We start from the raw sequence: 6988 nt of genomic DNA on the forward strand, positions 1-6988 counted from the left end.
GCAGCAGCCGAATCTCTGAATCAGATTCGGCCGAATCGAATTGGAACCATGATTCAAATCACTGAATCGAATCACTGTCCCTCGAATCGACCGAATCTGAAGCAAATACTAGCCACTTCGCACAGGCCTACTAACTTTATGCAACAGGTCTACTTTAGTCCTTTGCATAAGTTTCCATGGTCATAGCCTTTCTTCAGTCATGCATGAGGGAGGAGGCAGTAAAGCCTTGCACAAATGAGGACTTTGGCTTTGGGGAATGTGTCAGGTAAACCTGGGGAAAGGGATTTGGGAGCAAAATAGACATAGCCATACTGGCTTGGACTGTCAGACTAGTGTTGTCTCCAAAAGTGGTCACCACAAACCACTTCAGAGGGAGGTGAGGAATGAGGGAGAATTGTCTTGTGGTCAACAGATGAGGGATAATTTGATCCTGCCCCACCCCAGAGACTCATGCTGCTTCTAAACCCTGGTTTTAAACTGCCTTGTGGGCAAGCCTGAATTACAGACCTACGATCAGGTCGAGACAAGAGCAAACTTTGCATGACTAGGTGTGAACTCTACAGAATGCCACAGCTTCTGGTAGCTGCTCTTTGGGCATCAGGATGAATCCTCCTCACCTTGACTGTTAAAAAGCACATCTTTGGTCCTAGTCCCTAAAGCAATGCCTTCCAACCACCCACAGTAACATTAGTCACCAGTGTGCACTGGTTTCCCTCCCTTGGTTAGTGTTACTAAGGTAGTGTTACAGGGTGCTCTGTTCCCGACTGCCAAAGGTGATTAGAGCTAAAGCTGAATGCAAAATAAGAATTGTGATTTGCAAAAAAATGCTGAGCTTTAGGCATTTGATTTTATTCCACATGGTAACAAATCCACGGCCATTTGAAATGTTTCGTTAGGAAGATCAGAGAGAGATTGAAAAGGAGAGAAGACTTTCCCTGGCCCAACGAATAATTATTTATACAAAGTGGAATAATTCCCACAGGTGAGACTGACTCTATAGACCAGTGATAAGAGCTGTTGCCTATTTTAGGGTCTCTTTCTGACCAGAAATTCCACCCTGGGCCTGGGAATATTCTTTATGAATGCCTTGCCAATATCAATACATTTTTGAGAAAAAGTTTTGGTTTTGAGAAAAATCAACAATTTTCCAACAACAACAAAGTGTCAGAAAAGATTCTCACCTTCTGCTTAGGGAACATTTGAGAGAGAAATAATGATCATCTGTAGGTTTCTCTAGGGATAGAGGACAGTCTCAAAGAAAGTTTGGATAAACCCAAGAAAGAACCCAAGGACCTTTTGTAGTTCCCGCATAAAAGCTTGTGCAAGTAGATGAAGTGCTGCTGAAAACTCTGAGCTACTGACAGAGCGCGAGTGTTGCAATACATGCCGTCACAAATCTAAAGACTTCTTCCCCCTTCCTAGGTAAGGACCGTGGTGCCCGATTTAATGAGGAAGGTAGTGTGGACTCATGTCGTGCCCCTGCTGAGCAGATTCTTTGGGACAGTGCAAGTGTTTTATCCATAGACAATGCAACGTGCGTATTATTCTTCGGTAGGCCTGTAGCTACCTGCAATTCCTTAAATCACTCATTTGTGCTACTACCAAACTGAGCAAAGAATATCACAGCTTCAGAAAAGACCTGAATCTCAAAGCCACCTGAATTTTGCCCTTTGCCCTCCTGGAGCTTTCATAAAACCCCTGGTTTATGAGCTTTTTGGTTAATCATCACTCCATCTGGATCCTTCAGGGACCGGGATTGCCCGAAGTAGGTGCCCAGCCGCAGATCTGAACACCAGATTCCCTCAGGCACTTCTGAGAGCTCCAGTCTGGGGCATTTTCCTTTCTTTTTACTTTTTTTGTGCCTTTGATCTTTACCAAACACAAATGCCATTACAGTGAATAAAGTCATGGCCTCCCAGGTCAATCCTCCTTTATTTACTTCCCACTTTCCTGAAAGGTCCAAGACTCCAGCACTACTAAACTCCCTTGGTTAAGTTGGGTTAAGATATGGCAGCAGGTATCTGAGCGCTGTGACGAATGAGCGTGTGTGTCAGGGGAGACTGTTTAAACAAACAGTTGGATGCTTGGAAATGCAGACTGAAGACCTAAGATCTTGTTCTTTTCTTTTTTTCTTCCCCTCCCTCCTTCTTCAAAACAGAAGATTAAGTTTGCTGTGAACATGAGCTGATGAAAAGAATTCACATAGTGCTTTGAATGGTGCCACGGGGAGCGCCGCAAGAGAATTACAAATTGCTGCTGGAGACACCAGTCTCCCTTTACAGAAAGTTAACATAAAAGTACACATATCTTCTTTCTATAAGGTACTAACTTGTAAATTAACCTTTAATGGAGTATAAATGATGTCCTGAAAGAACTGCTTATGCAGCTATATTTATGATCTAGAAAATTGCAAATATTTACAAGATTATAGGTGTTAATGGTCTGTCAAAAATGTTTGTATATTGTACATACATTAAACCCTGGTTTAAGACCACCCTGGTCTAAAGACCACCCCACTCTTAGGCCCATATAGGATTTCACTTTGATTCCATATATGCCAATCTCTATAATTAGGCTATACCCCAATATAGACCGAGAGCACTTTATGCAAGGAACTCGCTCTGTAGAGTCCATTTATTTTCAAGTCAGGGCCCAGACTGTCTGTGCAAACTGTCTACTAAATAATGCTGTCTGTAAAATTAATCTTTACTAAGACGTCTGAGATCGTTTCAAGTGGGTCCTGTGCTCATGTCACATCTTGAAGAGAAAGGAGGGTTTCGAGGACCGTGCAGGCACAACGGGAAACCAAACAGAACGCTGCAGTCTCCTGCCCCTCTAATCCTCACTTAACGGCCTCCCCCTGCCTCAGTTTCCCTGCTCTTTTCCTAGGTGGCCAACCCAGTCCTCCCTGCTTCCTGCCCCCAAGAGGCCTCCACCTTAGCTAGTATGACAAGGCCCCTTCCAAGTCCCTTCCCAACCCAGGGTCTTCTTCAGTAGCCTCTCTGCTCCCTGTAAGACACCTCCCTCCAACCCCAACGCCCAGCTGAGTGGTTTGCTTGTCTTTTATCTCACCCTCGGGGAGGCAGCTGATTAATGACAGGTGGGGCCATGTGACAATTAACCAAAAACAATCACAGCCACTTCTCCCATCTGGGCTTTTTTTGAGAGACTGAACCATTTTTTGAAACTTAATTTGAATTGCAACTATTTTGAAGGGGGCTGTCTACCAGTTCTTTGGCTTATCCAGTACAAGGGACATGGGCTCCCAATTGCCTTGATGAGCTCAGCCCTCTCTCTGATCCTTATGACAGAGTCATCATTTCGTAGTAGATTGAATCATAGTCCTAATCCAATGCTCACTGAAGTCTGTGGAGAGAGACTGATTCACTTCAATGACCATTGAATCATATTTTGGTAGTGCAAGTCCCTATATAACTTCTTATATATACATAATCAGAATATTAAAACAGAAAGATTCCAGTCTTTAGCAACGTACATTTAACACTATGATTCGATCCAGCTGAATAATACATATCTAATTAATAAGCAAGTGCAATCTCTATTCCTGTGATCCCACAGTGATTTGCATTTTTATAATTCACTTTTTTTTGATAAATAATTTTGAATATAATTCCTTGGGGTGATTTTGAGTTACATCTTGCATGAGGGTCATTTGCTTGGAGGTTTTGGATATTCAGAATTAGAGCTGCTTTAATAAGTTTAACTTTCCAGAGCCAACGTCTGATGTGATCCTCAAATTTATTCATTCAAAATTCTCTCTTTGTAAACTCTCTCAAATGAAAATGGTTGACATTTTCCCGTTTGTTCATTTCAAATAGGTTAAAATATCATAGAGAAAAAAAATTGGAAAAATCCTTGCTTATGTTTTCCTTCTTGCTTAAAATGTGTAAATCCTGCAAATATTTCTTTCACTGGGATCGTTCGCTAAAATACTTGTAGAAAGCAAGCAAGAAAGAAAAAAAAAATGCAAACAAATCCAAATCCATACTTTAAGATTAAATATTTGGGGTATATGCCCAGATTGATTTCTAATAGGTTATTTTCTTTCTTGACATTCATTCTACTCTGTTTTGCTACATGACTGAATAAAGAGGTCGTTTTTCTTTGGGGTAAAAGGTCATAAGAAATCTTGAAACAGATCTCTCCCTATTTCTCATGCTCATTTTCATTAACATCAGACTGCTGCTATTTTGTTGCCCCGTCATTTTTATACCCAAGGGGGTGAGATCCACACTTGTATAACCTGGCAGAGCGCCACTGGTTGCAGTGAAGCTATATAGAGCTGCGAATCTTGCTCTATTTAACGGTGACTTTATATTATCCAGCAAGTTAGTATAAAAGCAGTTCATTGTCTCATCTTGAAGCAGACCTAGCTTTGATATAACCGTAGAGAAACATTGTAACTGGACTCCTATTATGAAAATATTAACTTGTAAAAAACATGCACATGGATCCTCAAAGTAATCTAATTTCTTTTCCTTTTTTTTGTCATCAACTAGATCATGGGAATAATAAAAGTTAAGCTTCCCACCACTTATCAAACATATTTAATGTTCATGAAGATCTAGTGAGTGTTTCACTGGGTCAGTGAAACCATGTCACTGCCACTTTAGAAAGGGTCTTGGATGGAAGGAGCTGACCAGTCTCAGCCTAGTTGGTAATAAAATAACAAACTTCAAAACTTATAATTCAGGTCCCCCAGTCCTAGCCCTTCCGATTTGCTTTCCTAAATACAAAAACACCCTCATTTCCACCAAGCAGGACAGCATGCCCTAAGGAAAAGAAGCTTCTACCTTCTCAACAGCCGGGAGGAGCAAAGGGGGAGGGCCAGAGAGCAGTGGAAAAGAATGGGCTGGTCATTTTTTTAGCCATCCTCCTAATCCACTTCAGGGACACTGAGTGGAAGCCCTTCATCTCCCACAAACCTTGACTTCACAGAAGGGAGAAACCCAACTCAGAGACAGAACCAGCTCCGTCACCCGGGGCTTTGTTAAGCAGGTATATTTTTGCCTTAGCTTTCAATGATGGTCACTTATCACCTATTAAATTAATTCTTTCTGAAAGCGTGAGCACAAGAGTGATTTAACCCAGGGCAGGACTGTTGTCAGAGTTAATTTTGCAGGAACCAAAGTAGACAATGAAAAAAATATACTTAAGTAAAAATGCCTGCTTACTTCTTCCTTGCGGGGGCAGTTCTTGTCTAGTTACAGACGCAAAGGGCTACCCCACAAATGCACTAATAGACCTAAATGACAAATAACCCACTCTTCTGCTTTCACGCTAGCACAGCTCTGGAACCTGCTTCTCATATCCCCAATGCCAGGAGGTGATCTGCAAGCTATTTAATACCAGTCCCATTTGCTTACTAAAACTTCAGCAATCAGGATGCATGGCTCAAAGCTTGGAAATGGAGGGCTTAACTATTAGATAGACAGAAAAGGATGCCCTGTTGGGAGAAACTACCGTTACTTGTATAAACCACAACCCATAAAATGACTTAATAAAGAATGCCTTGCATTTGAGAAAGTTTGTCTAACTTTATTCCAACCCTGCAGTCGGTCCAATAAAAGACAATAACCCCCCCAAAAACTTTGCCTCGCAATTCCTGAACCATCGTGGTTAACACGTCTCTCTGACACTACCAGCCCTTGAAGGCTGGCATGTACTGAACCATCTCTCTAAACTAAAACATATCACAGACTTGTTTTAGTTCGTTTTGGAAAATAAAGTTGCCTGAATCAACTTGCCATTGCTCAATCCAAACTTGCTACTTACCAAATCTGAATGTAGATGAACATCCCCCACTGGCACGTGCGGACTTGGAAGTGGTGACTGCTGCAGGACTTGGGTTTCCATCACTGTGACACTGGCTTTCTTGTCTTTAGGGACTAACAAAGGATTTAACTTTTTATGGGAATCGCCTGCACCGTCTTTGTATTTCAGGTCCCCCTCTTTCACGTGACTTACTCTTCTCACCCTTCACTCAGTCCCACTTTTTTCTCTTATGCAGATCTCTGCCTCCAAATTCTGACACTAGACCCCTCTACCCCTCAGGCTGGCTGATATTACTTCATTGTCTCCTTACACTCTCCTGTACAATCTGCTCCCTTTCTGGGGCTTGCGGCACCTTTTTGTTCGGCTTGTACAGCACCTGACGCAATGGGGAACCTGGTCCACACCTGGCTGCTATAGTGATATCAATACAGACCCTACTCTTGTTAAATATTATTCTTCCACCTGCTTGAAAGAATGGATGGACTCACAGGCAAGGCAGTGGGGAGAGATCTGGATTCAATTTTCTCTGTACATTTCCTGAATGACTTTGGGCAATTTATTTAAACCATGATCCACAAAGGGATTTAGGCACCTATTTCCTGTTTGGTGCCCAACACCTATTGATTTCAACAGAAGCTGAGTGCCTAAGTACCTTGGTGAACTGAGGTCTTAAGCTCTCCTCTTGTTCTGTACCTGCAAAAGGGTGATGATAACCCTTTCTTTCTGTCTTGCCTATCTTGCCTGTTTAGGCTGCACACATTTCATGGTGGGGACGCTTATTATCGTGCATAAGTTAAGTGCTCAGTGCAAAGGGACCTGATCTCAGTTGGGTGTTACTGTGATGCAAGATAATTATACAGTAGATGCTATAGGCTATGAAATATGGCTCTTGGCTAAAGGTACATGAAAAGAATTTGGACTGTCCTGTAGGTCACCAAAGTTCTTAAAAATTCGCGTGTCAAGTATGACCATCTGAACCAAATTAGTTTTGTGGAACTAAAATTTCACAGCAAATAAAAATACTATATCATCTTAATAAAAGCATCATGTGCTAGGGGAAAATAAAGGAAAAAAAGATATAGTTTTATAGTACTCACACAGCTCTCCTTACTCTGAACTGAAATTCAAAACTACCAAAAGCAGCAGCCATCAGCAGCCACATAATCAATCTGCTACAAAACCAGTGCTGGTT

The sequence above is a fragment of the Gavialis gangeticus genome, unplaced genomic scaffold, assembly GCF_001723915.1.
Source record: "Gavialis gangeticus isolate Ggan-Ray unplaced genomic scaffold, GavGan_comp1, whole genome shotgun sequence".
In the NCBI taxonomy this organism is placed as follows: domain Eukaryota; kingdom Metazoa; phylum Chordata; order Crocodylia; family Gavialidae; genus Gavialis; species Gavialis gangeticus.